Source organism: Felis catus, chromosome C2 (assembly GCF_018350175.1).
Source record: "Felis catus isolate Fca126 chromosome C2, F.catus_Fca126_mat1.0, whole genome shotgun sequence".
In the NCBI taxonomy this organism is placed as follows: Eukaryota; Metazoa; Chordata; class Mammalia; order Carnivora; family Felidae; genus Felis; species Felis catus.
Genome location: NC_058376.1, coordinates 27,244,750 through 27,260,022, shown reverse-complemented (window position 1 = coordinate 27,260,022; position 15,273 = coordinate 27,244,750). Strand labels below are relative to the sequence as shown.

The 15,273-nt window shown below is 35.7% G+C and overlaps 1 long non-coding RNA gene across 2 annotated transcripts in view; it reads left to right on the top strand.

Annotated features, from left to right (window-relative positions):
* LOC123379748 overlaps positions 1-15,010 on the top strand; it is a 228,571-nt gene extending 213,561 nt beyond the window's left edge. For both annotated transcript variants that reach the window (XR_006584623.1, XR_006584624.1), the window contains one exon: positions 10,517-15,010. This is a non-coding gene — a long non-coding RNA (uncharacterized LOC123379748). The remainder of the gene's footprint in view (positions 1-10,516) is intronic.
* Positions 15,011-15,273: the final 263 nt, after the last annotated feature.

Sequence of the window (15,273 nt, the reverse complement as noted above, 5' to 3'; positions counted from 1 at the left end):
GGTCATATAAAGTCGGGATTCTCAAAGTATGCTAAGCCATTATCATAAGACAAACATGTAATAATCACTTGTAAACCCAATGTGAATTCTCACAGACATTCAACTTGGACAATATTGTGTTGTGTGTATGTATGACATGTTTGAATACTCATGGAATAAGATGCTTCTGATAGTTGGGAAAAAATATTTTAACATACTAATGCTATGCTTCCAAGAACTCTAAAACATACCAGAAGTTGTAAAAGGCATTACTTTGTTATTATATTAACCTTATTGAACATAATACACAATTTTAGCAATGGACAATTCTCTAAATGCCACATAACTTGGAACCCTTCTTTGTTTCAAACAGTACTTCACAATTTTGATAATATATTAATGCAAAATATTCACACATGAAAGGTTTTTAAATGACTTATTTGATGTAAGGTCTTTAATGAAAATACTTTTGATTTTTGATAGATTATTTATAAGCACGATTATATTTATACATTTATAAGCACTATTGTCTTTCAGTTTTATAAATAAAAGTCGTCCTTTTATATACGTTTTTAGAAGCTATCTTTCCTTTTGATAACACAAAAAAAAATTTTTACTTTCTCTCTGGAAAAGTTAATTCATCTTTCTCGACCTAGCTCAACTATCTTCTCTTCTGTTAAGTATTTCCCTTCTCTTTAGAACATCTTTGTTTCCTGCCTTTCTGTCCTTCTCACCCACTCGCTTTCCTTCCCATCTGTACCATTTACATTTTTACTAAGGTAAAATAATAATAAAAATAGATGACAATAGAAAAGCTTTAAGACATATGCAGAAATTTTCACACTGGAGAGCTGTAGTGACTGAATATAAAACTCAGCTCTGAACTTTCAACCACTTTGTAAGAAATGCTTTGTCTGAACCTTAAAAAAATGCAAAATAAAAATGATCTTTCACCCTTCTGAAAGGAGAAATGAACTTCCTACTTTAAAGCATGAGGTGTACATGTGTTTATAATAAGCCATGTTTAGGCTCCATTATTGCCTAAATTCCAAAAATTGTTGTTTATTATTACTAACAAAAGATTATGAAAAGCAATTTCCCTTAATTTGCATATCACAATCTTGCTATTTTTGTTAAGCATCAAATCCATTCTACTGAGCTGTTTTGAGTGTGTGTGTGTGTGTGTGTGTATGAGTGTATTTGCATGTATATTAAGAACCCTCTGATGTTAACATGTCTCAGTATTTTGTATAATAAGCATCTCTCAGTATTTTGTTTTTTTTTTTTAATTTTTTTTTCAACGTTTATTTCTTTTTGGGACAGAGAGAGACAGAGCATGAACAGGGGAGGGGCAGAGAGAGAGGGAGACACAGAATCAGAAACAGGCTCCAGGCTCCGAGCCATCAGCCCAGAGCCCGACGCGGGGCTCGAACTCAAGGGCCGCGAGATCGTGACCTGGCTGAAGTCGGACGCTTAACCGACTGCGCCACCCAGGCGCCCCAGTATTTTGTTTTTATAAATGGATGTCAACTATTGTGCTTACTATATAGCAAATATATTGCTATATTTGTGTTCCCTTTTGCATTCTTTTTTTCTCAAAGACGTGATTGAATCCTTAATATGCCCAACAACAATGCTCAGTTTTGCTTTAATTAAAAAGACACTCATTCTTTTAAGTGTTTCTTTTCTGTAAGGGCTGTATCCATTGACCTAACTTATATTCCTTTCTAATTTATATTTATTATCATATATCTTACAGAAATCATATTATGATTTAATAATGATCATTATTTACAATAATATATTTATAATAATATTCAATGTTACTAACTAAAGGTAACATATCTATATGATATTTCTTCAGTTGCTTGTGTGTGTGTGTGTGTATACATATATATATATACATATGTATATATATACACATACATATACATATGTATATATACATATACATATACATATATATACACACACACATATATATGTATATACATATATCATAAAGCATGCTCTATCTGTCTATGAAGGCAGACAGGTTTATATCGAGTTTTGTATCAGGTAAATAGTTAACTTTAAGATACTTCAGATCATCTAGAGATATTGCTAATCATATTCTGATTCAAGCACCTTGGGTAGAGTCTGAGATTTTGCATTTCTAAGACCCCAGGAGTGACAAATACTTCTGGTCTGTAGAACACAGTTAGAATGTCAAAGAGAGAATTATGGAGTTCCAGTTTGGGCTTTGCCCCCAGATGCTGATCTTGCCCAAGAGACTTTTTCCTCTTGACTTTGCTCCTCATCTATAAAATGGATGGTCTCATGTTTCTCCTGCTCTTCACAGAATTGCTCTGTGGTTGAAATTAAATTAATTAGGAAAATACTTTGTAGATATTTCGTCTTATCCTTGGAATAGTGTATTTTATACCCTAATTTCTGTTGGTGTTTGCCCATTTAGCTTGAAATGATGGAGCCAGCTTTAATCTTATCTGTCAATAGTTCTTTGTTCTTATTTACCCTCCCCGCCTTTTTACCCATTCACATGTTCTTTCAACAGATATTTATCGAGCAGCTACTATGCAGTATGAGTTGTGCCACCTTCTGAAGATATGATTGACTTCTTCTTCCTCCTCCTACTTTTCTTCATTCTCTCAAATAATTTCATTTATTGATTTCACTCTACACTCTGTACCTCTCTTACCCTTCTTTCTGTCTTCCATAGAGTGTTGGAATCATTAATCTGAAGGCTACATTTTTAAAATCAGTTTTATCCAATTCCATAAATATTCATTGATTCCCCCCTATATGGCAGATTCTCTGCAAAAGGAGCATAAAATTGAAGAAGTTAAAGAAAGGACAGCCCTTTTATTACATCAGTTGCATTCTCTTTAAGGAATGGGATATTTTGTGACTTCTCTAGTAACTATAGTTCAAGGCAGGATGAGACTAGTGTCATCAGACTCTGATGAATAGTGAAAAGGTTGCTTAAGAGGTGAAAACAGCTGATTTGAGAGCTTTGCAACAGGAAACTGAACTGCAAATAGGAACTGAACTGATGTGTGTGCCCTTAAGGAAACAGGCCATAATAATTATTGATAATATCTATCTGTATGTATAAAGGCTTCTTAAAAATGGCCAGGGGTGCCTGGGTGGCTCAGTTGGATAAACATGCAACTCTCTTTTAAAAAATTTTTTTCCAATGTTTATTCATTTTTTGAGAGAGAGAGAGACAGAGCACAGGCAGGGGAGGGGCAGAGAGAGAGGGAGACACAGAATCGAAGCAGGCTCCAGACTCTGAGCTGTCAGCACAGAGCCCAATATGGGGCTTGAACCCACGAACTGCAAGATCATGACCTGAGCCGAGGTTAAGCATCCAACCCTTGATCTCAGCTCAGGTCTTGATCTCAGGGTCATGAGTTCAAGCTCCATTTTGATCTCTGTGCTGGGCATGGCACCTACTTATAAATAAATGAATAAATGAATAAATAAATAAATAAATAAATAAATAAATAAATAAATAAAAATAAAATAAATAAGGTTATAAGCCGTGACCGAAGGAAATGAGAGGAGGAAAAGGGTGGATGTTACATGTGGAACAAATCATACCTTCTCCTCTCAGCTTTTATTCATGGCGAATGACTTGGGCAAATGATCTGACATAGGCAAAAAGATTTTAGAACTTTTCTTTAGGTATGTATGAGGGAAAGCTGAAAATTGTCACTGGAGTCACACCGTGATGGCCTTGGATGCCACCTACAGGAGTCTGTACTCAGTTTGGGGGACATGAAGGAATCTTGATTGTTACTGTTACTGTTGGCCCCTCTGCTGTGCATTCAAAGTCAACCTTTAATTCAAATCTCTGGAATTTAAATACAAATCCACTGTAAGAACTGAGTTCAGACGGAGCAGATTGGCAACCCTCCAGGTAATCTTTTGCCAGTTTTCACCAAGGGGGCAAAGCATACTGGGCACAGTATAATGGACTGTGTAAGGACACCTGGCTGCTAGGTCCTTGTTTAATAACTTGTTAGTCTGTTGACCTTAAAGAAGGCATTCACCTCTGTGAGTCTTAGGCGCTTTTTCTTAATGATGGGAATAATAAACTCTGCCTATTTTCAAAGTCATTGTGAGAGATAAATATGATAAATAAATTTGAAAATCATAAATTTGGAAAATGTCAAGGACTGTCCAACTATAAGAATTCTCCCTTAATTTTTTCTATTCCTCAGTACCCCTCCAAGGTGGGACACTCGAGGGGGTGATCTTTTCGGCCTCCTCTTCCTTCTCCTTTAAATGAAATCCTGTCTTTTTACAACATCTTTTTAGGTCTTGGTGTGCACTTGTTGAGAACACATCCAGCCATTTGTTTCGCCTGTTCTTTTTTAAAACCCTAAAATCGTCCATGAAGCTGCTCCTACTCTTTTATGCTATAATGAATTTTTAAAATTTATTTTGAGAGGGGGGCAGAAAGAGATGGGGAGAGCGAATCCCATGCAGGCATAAAGCCCGACTCGGGGCTTGAACTCACAAACCATGAGATCACGACCTGAGCCAAAACTAAGAATCAGACGCTTAACCGACTGGGCCACCCACGTGCTCCACTCTATGTGTAGGATGTACTAATTGTATTGTCCTTCTTACTAGCTTAAATATCACCTCTTGAGGTAACCATCACCCACTGGCTACTGCACCCGCCGTGGGATCACTTGCCATATTCCTTTATTTGCTTTATGGCACATTTGATTACTAAAATTACCTTCTTCATTTACTTGCTTGTATATTGTATGTCTGTTTAGCCACCACAATTTTATTAGCTCATTATGTGACAGACGGTATCATGGGAACTGTGGACAGCAAAATAGGAACTGAACGGATGTGTGTGCCCTTAAGGAAACAGGCCATAATAATGATTGATAATAATATCTATCTGTATGTATAAATATCATGGGGTAAGAGGTGCTATAAAGAATAAAAGAAGCTGAAAGGTTAGAGAAGGAAGGATGTTATACCATTTTGTGTCAGATGTTCAGGGCAGGAGCCCCTGATTAGGCCCAGAAGGAGGGAAGGGAGGGGCATATTGAAGGAAAAAGTGTTCCAAGCAAAGAGAGCTGAAAGTGCCAAGGCCCTGAAGTGGGGGCATGCTCGATGTTTTTAAGGTCAAGTGAGGAGGAGCCACCCGTGGCTGGAGGGCAATGAGCCAGGCCTGAGTAGGAGGGGATGGGACCACGGAGCAAAGATGGCCCTGGGCTCTACCACACAGGCTTCAGATATGAGATTTTTCTGAGTGAAGTTGGAAGGCTTTGGGCTGCAGAGTCACTCAGGTCACTCTTGCTGCCTTATGATGAAGATCAACTGGGAAGGGTGACAGCAGCGAGAACTGGTGGTATCTAGAACTCACTCCCTCTGGCTCCAAATAAGTCCCTCTGCTTACTTCTTCCCTGACACATGGTCATGTCACTTTACATTAGTCATGGTAGGAGTGTGTACACCATGGAGGTGTGCAAAAGCTCCAAATCAGGAACTTCCTCTCTCTCTCTCTCTGCCCCTTCTTCATTTTGCCCTTGCTTACTTTCCTTCCTTCATCCCTCCTCCTTTTCTTCCTTCCTTCCTTCTTTTGTATTCTTTCTCTTCCTCCTTCCTTTTTTTCCTAACATCCTAAGTATTTATTATTTATAAATAAAGTTGTTGATAAACATTTACGAGCACATCTTGGAGGAGAACACTAGGAGGTTGTTACAACAATTCAAGTGAGAGATGATGGCGGCTGAGATTAGACGAGGGTAGTAGTGAAGGAGATGATAGGAAGTCATCTGATTCTGGAAGGAATCTCCAAAGAAATCACTGAGTGGCTTTGCTGACTGAGAAAATGGCACACCAAAGATGGCTTGCAGGTTCTTGACCTAAATAACTGAAAGAATAGCTGTCATTGATTGAGGTGGAAATGGCTTCATTCAGGAGGACCAGTTTTGGAGGCAAGTGTCAGGAATTTGGTTTCAGAGATAGGAAGATTCGGATGTCTCTTGGGTCTGTCCAAATGGAGATATCATGTAGAAAGTTGGATGTTTGAGTTTGGCACTCGGGAGAGGAGTCTGGACTAGAGATGTCACTTTGGGAATTGTCTGTAAAGAGAATGCTATGCCCTGTTTTTCAAATTTTAAATAAGGATTGATCACATACCAGTTATTCAGAGTTTTCATGCAAATCAGAGAAGTAATGTCAATGCGTGGCTATTGCATCTTGTGGAGACCGCTGACTCAGATGGTCTCTTGTTACATTTTTTCATGATTTAAGCAACTAAGTAAATCCTATGCCATGAATGGATTGAAGCCCTACTTGCTCATCCCCCAGTTCAATTTCCTGCCTAAGCTTTTTGCTTCTTGGAACCAGTTAGCTCTAGCCATAACTTCTCAAAATCTGGTTCCAGGACCCAGAACTGCCTGCATCAGAATTAAATGGGTGTATTTTAATTTTTTAATATTTTTTTAAGTTTATTTTACTTATTTTTGAGAGAGAGAGAGAGAGAGAGAGAATGGGAGGGGCAGAGAGAGAGGAAGAGAGAGAGAATCCAGCAGGCTCTGCACCATCAGTGTGAAACTGGATGTGGGACTGGAACCCACGAACCATGAGATCCTGACCTGAGCTGAAATCAAGAAATCAGACCCTTAACCGACTGAACCACCCAGGCTCCCTAAATGGGTGCATTTTAAAATGTAGAATCCTGCGTTCAAATACTAGACCTGTTAAATAATAATATTAGCCCAAGGTCCAAGTATCCACGTTGTAACAAATACTCATTGTTATTAGTATGCGCATAAAGATTTGGCCATTCCTGATAAAGTTTGTAAATATAAAGTATAGTATGTATTTTTTTAATTTTTTAAGGGTTTTATATCTTTTTGAGAGAGAGCAGGGGAGGGGCAGAGAGAGAGAGGGAGACACAGAATCTAAAGCAGGCTCCGGGCTCTCAGCTGTTAGCACGGAGCCCAACACGGGGCTTGAACCCACAAAATGTGAGATTATGGCCTGAGCCGAAGTCGGACACTTAACCAACTCGCCACCCAGGCACCCCTAAAGTATAATCTTTTTATCCTTTTTAAGAATATCCATTTGCAAAAATTTTTATGACAATTAATATCATTTATATAGTTAAACCTGCCCACTCATATTCTAGATTGCATAGATTAGAACAGAAATGATTTCAGTCATAAAGATTTTGGTCTTCAGTTAAGTAACTCAATACTAAAATCAAATTTAATCCTCTTTTTTCTTGCATAAAGTACAATTTTAGGATACTGCAACTTTAAGATATATTCAAACCAAAAAACCTCAGTTTTAATTTTAGACATTGAATTGCTCTGGTACTTTTAAAAGTTTGCTAAATATTTTTTATTCTCCCCTGTTCTGGACACAGGATAGAATTGTATTGCATTTCATAGTCTCCTTGTGATTTACATAGGCCAGAAAAGGTGTTGAGGCCAGTAAGTATTGTACCTGGGGCCAGAATATTTAATTTCAAGTGTTCCTTCATCTTTCTTGTATCTTTCTTCATAATTGAGATGGAAGCTACCTTGGTTTTGTATTTACCTGAGTTACTATGATTACCAGTGCTCCTCTGCCAATCTGTAATAGATACTTAGCATGAGTGAGAAAAACCTTTGTAATTCTATGCTGCTAAGGTGGAGATTGGTTATTACTGCAGCATAATCAATTTTCTCTAGCAAAACTCAGTTATCTTGGACCAGAGTTATCTTCCATTCAACAGATTGACATTGTGAACTGACCTAAGCTAACTGTCAGGGATTTCTGTCAATATATTAATCTTTGACAATAAAAGATTGGCAGGAACTAAATATATATGTCTCTTCTCTTGCAACTTTGTTACCAAGGAGCTTGTTTAAAAAAACAAACAGAGGGGTGCCTGGGTGGCTCAGTCGGTTGAGCCTCTGACTTTGGCTCAGGTCATGATCTCACAGTCCGTGAGTTCGAGCCCCGCGTCAGGCTCTGTGCTGACACCTCAGAGCCTGGAGCCTCCTTCAGATTCTGTGTCTCCCTCTCTCTCTGACCCTCCCCCCATTCATGCTCTGTCTCTCTCTGTCTCAAAAATAAATAAACATTAAAAAAAATTTTTAAAAACAAACAGATCCCCCAAATAAATTACAGACCAATTTGTGCAAACATACAAACTTTTACATTAGTTACAAAATCCATCAAACAGCCCATTCCAAACGTCCGGAGGTAATCTCTGTTCTCTGTCCTTTTCGGTATGCCATACAGCACCTGATAAGAAGGGGTGGGTAAAAATTAAATAGAATTCCAAATCTAAAGTGTCAAAGATGTTAGCCTCTTGGCCTTTTACTAGGATTTGTATATGTTGTCCACGGAGTGAGATGATTGCCCAGTATTTCTAGCCAGTCAGCATCTTGAAGCCCACCTGTCTCGCCAATGAAAAGCCGTCACATCCTTTGTAAATTACCAAAACCCCACCCCGTGTAAAATTTCACAGTGCAATATGTGGAAATTCAAAGCATTTGTTACAGTTGCCCCTAGAGTTCAAGCTGTTCATTAAGAAACTTGAAATCCTAACCAACCTAGAGAGTGATTCCTTAACTAGAATTCTTCAAATCTTAATCAATTTTTTTCTAGTTTGCAAGTTAAAGGTAAACTAATGTACTTCATATTGTACCTGGTGGAGCGCTTTATGGATTTTTGCTTATTTACCTTTATGTTCTACTAGGAGTACAAAAAACATAAAACTGACAAAAACTTACATTATTTTACTTCACAAATACAAATGTAATAGTACTTGAGGCTTAAGTTTACTTTAGATGATGTAAAGTTTTTCGTATTTCTATAGTTTCCTTCAGTATTTAATAGATCAATAACTATTTGTACTTACTAAACAGCAACAAAATATTATTGAACTGTTTATATGTTGTGTAGAATTTTTTTTGAACCAAAACAAAAAATAGACTATATCAGCTTAAAATGAAAATCTGGAAACATTGGGATGTAAGTTTAGATTCTGCTGTCCTCTTTCTGCATATTCATGGTCTGGAAAGGATACTAACCTTCCTTAATGTTTTAGTTTCCAAATATTTTGCCAACTGTGAAGGAACTAGGTCAACGAAGGAAAACATTCTTCCTACAGCCTACATGAATATTTTGCTGTTTGAAAAACTGAACTAGGCCATCAATCATTTTGTTAATATTTGTAGATTCTCTCTCACAGAGTTGGAATATAACTACTTGTAAAACTCCATCAGTTAGTATGTTTCCCCAAATAGTTACCTCATTTCAAATTCTGCTAGTTACTGTTACATATAAGTTAATTTCTGAATGCCTTTGAGAGCAAATAAGATTAGAAAGGAAATTAATTTTATCTAAGCTTATAAAATGACTGAAAAATATTGTTAAGAATCTGGAGTTGTGTCTTGAATATTAAAATTTTAGACATTAGATGTAATTTATGATGATATGTTTCAATATTAACATTTTAAAATAAAACTATTTTAAAAATTGCTTTCCACTAATAACCCCTATGATTCAAAAAATACTGTTTATGAAGTTACAGATATTAAATTAACTGGTGGTGTTGGGGTGACTGGGGGGCTCAGTCGGTTAAGCGTCTGACTTTGGCTCAGGTCATGATCTCGCAGTTTGTGAGTTCGAGCCCCATGTCGGGCTCTGTGCTGATAGGTCAGAGCCTGGAACCTGCTTCAGATTCTGTGTCTCCCCCTCTGTTTGCCCCTCCCCTGCTCATGCTTTGTCTCCAAAAAATAAATATACGTTAAAAAAATGTTTAATTAATTAATTAACTGGTGGTGTTTCATATGTTTACCCATGTGACATCATTTTATCTCTAAAATTTATTTATGGCATTTTATAAACAGTAACAATGGTAACAAGAGCACAGTTTGCCTTCATAGTTAATTTATGTAAACTTAATTTTGGCTGGACCTGTTTTAATGTTTTTATTAATTTTGACTCCTGCGAATTTTGATTTTTGGAAGTCATATATTTCCAAATTTAGAAAGCAGACCTACAGTGAATTGGATTGGTTATTCCTAGCAAAGTAATTTATTGATATTAGTGATCATATTATTATGTAATAGTTTTTAGGGAATCTAAGAGAATGACTATTTTTATTATAGGAAAGGTGGTTCCAACTGACGGGATTTAAAGTGAAATATTTAATTTTTTTAGACATCTCTTTTTGATGAGGATGTACATTTTTGGTTTAAGATTGTTTTGTGAAAAAAAGTAAAAGCATTTTGGATGTGTGTTAGTTCAGGAATATTTTTTTAAATTTCAGCTTTGTTGACGTATAATTGACATATAAAATTGTAAGAGATTTAAAGTGTACACTGTAGTGATTTGATATACATTGTGAAAGGATTCCCCCATCTAATTAATGAATATATCTATCACCGCACATATTTATTTTTTTCTTCTTATAAAAACATTTAAGTTCTACTCTCTTAGCAAAGTTTGTAGAAATTTTAATGATGACCACATCTTGATTCATTTCTTTTCCTTTCAGGTTATTGATCATTAAAATGGCATTGTAAAGGGATGACTCAGAAATAACAGTAAGTCTTAATTATTTGAAAGACATACTTTAATGTTGTACTAAAACATATGACAGCATATTTGGCATTTTTTCCCGTTCTAATTTTGTGGGCTAGTATAGGGCATTGAATGTGAACAGAAACCCCTAGACCTCAAAGTATATTTTTATTTGAAGCCAAAATATTTTTAACTAAACTGTGCTAGTCAATAATTTTTGGATTTGGCAAACTGTAGTACAGTCCTATTTTTGAGAAAAGTCAACAAAGTGTTTCCCTTCTAATTCAATATCCTTATTTTCCCTGAAACAATTTTTCCTTTTGGTGCAAAGGCTTATGAACTTAGTGTTTTTACAGGAACAATAATACATTGTTTCTTTTGCTATGCTGAAAATAATTAATGTTTATGTTGGATTTAAACTTTTGTCAGTCAGAAGATCTACTGACTAAACCAGATGAGATAGATATGATAAGATTTCTTTCTTTATTAGAGTTAGATGATCCCTGTTGGTAATACACTTATATTTCATGTTTATATATTATCATTGCTCTTTTAAGCCATGAATCTTAGTATGTTTCATATTTATAATAAGCTATTTTGATCAGCCATATGTTTTCTTCTGAAATGGACATATATCCTACACAATAGACTAGAAGAATATTTTGTCTAGTGGTTATTCATTAGAATAATTTAAAATATCTGCTCTGACTAAATTATTAACCAATACTTTAACACAGTATTATTTTAATGCAACAGATTTACTTTCTCTCCTGACATTAAAATATATTTTTCTGTTTGTAACATTTCTACCCAAAGACAGTTGGAAAAAAAATGCACTTAACAAAGATAGCCTCAGTAATAAAACACAGAAAAACAACATTAAATGCAAAACAGTGGGTGAATTTAAATATATGTGTGCACACACAAATACACACACATAGAAATGAAATGGCTAAATAGTATTATATCATTGCATATCTTATAGATATGTAATTATGTATCATATAAGTATATGATGATATAGAATATATTTAAGTACATTATATAAGTACATATAAGTAAATTATATAAGTATATATAAATATTTAAATATATGTGACTATATAGACATATAATTATAAAAGCAATATGTTGTAAAACTCAAAACAGACTCATACTAACCTTTTCCTCCTCTTAGTCTCCATCCCCCTCCTTGAGATAGTCAATGTCAAAGTGTGCTATGTTCCCCTGTACCTCAGGAGAGTTCCTCCAACCTCAGAAAGCACAGATGCATATCTCTTTTGTCAGAAAGAAGTAGTTTTGCTTCTGATATATTTTTTTTATGACCAAAATATCAAGAACATTGCTCTTCACCTTGTCTTTCATAGCTATCCCTTCAGGTTAATATGCATAACATTCCATATTTTGCCACACTACTTTTAATTAAAACAAAAATCTGGATGTTCACCATCCTTTTTTTATGACAGCCATAGATGAGAAAATACCTGTATTGCCATGAATGGCAAATCTCAGTGATGTTTTCATTCCAACTCTGAGAGGCATGAAAATGACTCCAAGGCCTATGTTAGAACAGATATCAAGATTTCTGAGGTGAATAGTAACTCAGTAAACGTGAGTTCTTGTCCTGATCTGTCTGTGATGTGTTGTTATCCATCTCCAACACTATCTGATCCTTATTATAGAATACATGCTGCTCTGATGTAAGGGTGGCATTCTTCAGACACCACAATTGATGAAAAAAAAGAGTCACATTATAAAATTACGTGTTTCAGTAAAAAGGAATGAGTTAGAGAATGGATTTGCTATTTTACTACCATCAGTGGTTAAAATATTCAGGATTTTCTTTAAAATTAGGCAATATGAAAGAGAGAAAAATAAATTAAGCCATAGACTTTTACAAATGAACATAATTCAAGGAAAATAAACAGTGAAAACATAGTTGAGGGTAAATAACATTACTTAAAACATTAAGCGATTTTGTTTAGAATGATATTGATCATTAGAAAGCTATAGATATGTATAATATAAACTATTGTATATATTCATTATTTAAATATAGTACATGTATACTGATATTTATTATATATTTATATATTTTCTATATTATATATCTTCCATACTGATAGATGCATCTGACTTTTGACCATAGAATATTTGTATTTTATAAAATTTAAATCCTAACATGACAGTATGACAAACCTAGACTGAACTTTTAAAAAGGTTTTCAAATTAATAAGTTTTAAGTCTCTGTGTAAGAGTATGGTGTTTGCGTATGTATTCATAGCATTGAGCCTACATTTGGAGTTAACACTGTGGATCAGGCAGTTTTAGCCCAGCCGAAGTATGAAGAGAACATTGACAAGAATGATTTAATTCGGTCTACCAATATTTATTGAACATTTACTATGAGCTACATAGGCTTCTAAGTGGTGCATTTACATAGATGTAAGTCCCGACAAGCATGGCTCTTACATTCTTGTGGCCATGATGGAGGCAGAGGAAGGGCAGACGTTAAACCAACGATCAAACAGATAAAAAATATCATACTGTTTTGTGATGAATAAAGTTGAGTGGGAGACTTGGGGGAAGGTATCCTCTCTTTGAGGCTGGGGAAGACTTTTCTGAGTTAGTAGCATATGAGAAGAGACTTGCTATGCACTTGTCTAGGAAAGAGCATCCCAGCAGAGGGAAGAACCCAAGTCAAGTTTCCAAGGAGAAAGTATACGGCATATTAGAGCAATACCCAAGTGTCCAATATGGTGGGGCAAGCCCATGTAAAGTTCTTCTTGGTCATGTTAAGAATATTGGATTTTTTTTCTAAGTCAAATGGGAAGCCATCCATCAGAGCCTATTGATCAGAGATGTGAATTGATTTAGATTTTTAAGAGTTCACTTTGTTGTGTAAAGAATAGCCTGAGAGAGAAAGGGAAGATCAGTTAAATACTTAGGATAGTACTTCAGAAGAGTAGACTTCTTTAGGCTAGGTGCTTTTAAATAGAATGATTTAAATCTGTTGCTTCTTTAGTCTAGTTTCCTGAGGACTGCTTTTTAACAAAGGGTTTATTTGGTACACAAATCAGTGTTGATGGGTTTTTTAGTGTGTGTGTGTGTGTGTGTGTGTGTGTGTGCATTTTGTTTTGTTCTTTTGGGTGTTATGTTCTTTTTAGCTTGATGAGTAGTGCTAATTTTAACTTAAGTTTCAAATACTGATTGATATTTATAACATACACCTTTAATGTGGTTACAAAATAAACAAAAACAGACCATTAAGCCAAATGAAGAAATAATATAGATAAAATGTTCCAGTTTTCTGATCTAGGTCTGATAACCCAATTTATATACCTTAGAAATTTTACCTATCTTGTGTGTAAATGAACTGGATAATTGCAACATATTCCGTATTTTTTTCCATTAAAGTAGAAGAAAAAAGTGGAATTTATATTTGTAATCATAGAAGGTGTTAGTAATACTCTGGAACGTAAAGCAACTTCGTGAGTGCTTGTCTTTCAGTAAACATTTACAATTTAATGATAAATACATTTGCATATCTAAGGCCAAATTTGAAATAGTCTGATGTGATGCTGCAATTCCTTCTGGTCTCAGCTAAATTGCATGTGATTAACTAATAAAAGTTGACACTGAACTCATTTTGGATTTTAAATGTAAAACATATGTGGCAAAAGCTGGTTTCACATATGTGAAACACCTCAAAGCTGTATATGTCAATATTTATTTAGGTCTACTTTCATAAGTCTTTGCGTAATGATCCTAAAATTAAATTACTGGCCTTTAGAAAGTTACTATGACAATGTCCAAACAGAATTGAGATCTCACAAATAAAATCCTGAGTTAAGGCATCTTTGCCATCAACCTAGCACTAAAGTGTCTTCTGAAAGATGTCACCATGAAAAAAAAAAGAAAGAAAGAAAGATATCACCATGGAGAGATGTTTGTTTGGCCTTTCATCCTGCTACCAAACGAATGTACACAGTTCAGCTGATGTCTTAGAAGCTGTTACATTGTGCAAGAGACAAGGGTTCTGCTTTTCTTGCTAACCAGTATAATTTGCTGTTGTTTAATCTCTAGATCTGGCCCTGGAAGAGGTTATGGTCATGAGTACTCATCTGGGAGATGAAAAGACAGAGTCAGGGTGGGAGAGGGGGACAGAGAGAAGGAAGGCAAGGGCTCAAGAGAACCACAGATGGGAGGAAAGGATCTACCTCTGTTCCGGGGTGTCTCAGATTGTGAACATCGATCTCATGGTGTGGGTAAATCCGGGGGTGAAATAGAACTATTTTTCTTACTACATGCATAGTACGTAAATGCAAACTATAGTATTCTGGATAACCAAAGAAACCACATTTAAAAAGAAAAGTAAAGGGGCGCCTGGGTGGCTCAGTCGGTGAAGCATCTGACTTAGGCTCAGGTCATGATCTCACGGTTTGTGAGTTTGAGCCCCGCATTGGGCTCTGTGTTGACATTTCAGAGCCTGGAGGCTGCTTCAGATTCTGTGTCTCCCTCTTTCTCTTTCCCTTCCTTGCTCTCTCTCTGTCTCTGTCTCTCTGTCTCAAAAATAAATAAACATTAAAAAATTTAAAAAATAGTCTAAAAATAGTCTACCTTTTTTGGACTGAATGAAACACCTCTGCTTGGTCTTCAAGTTGGCCCCTTCCCTAGAGATTTTGTCAGTGGTAAAACTTAACGAGTCTTGATTTTTACTACATTTGGTTG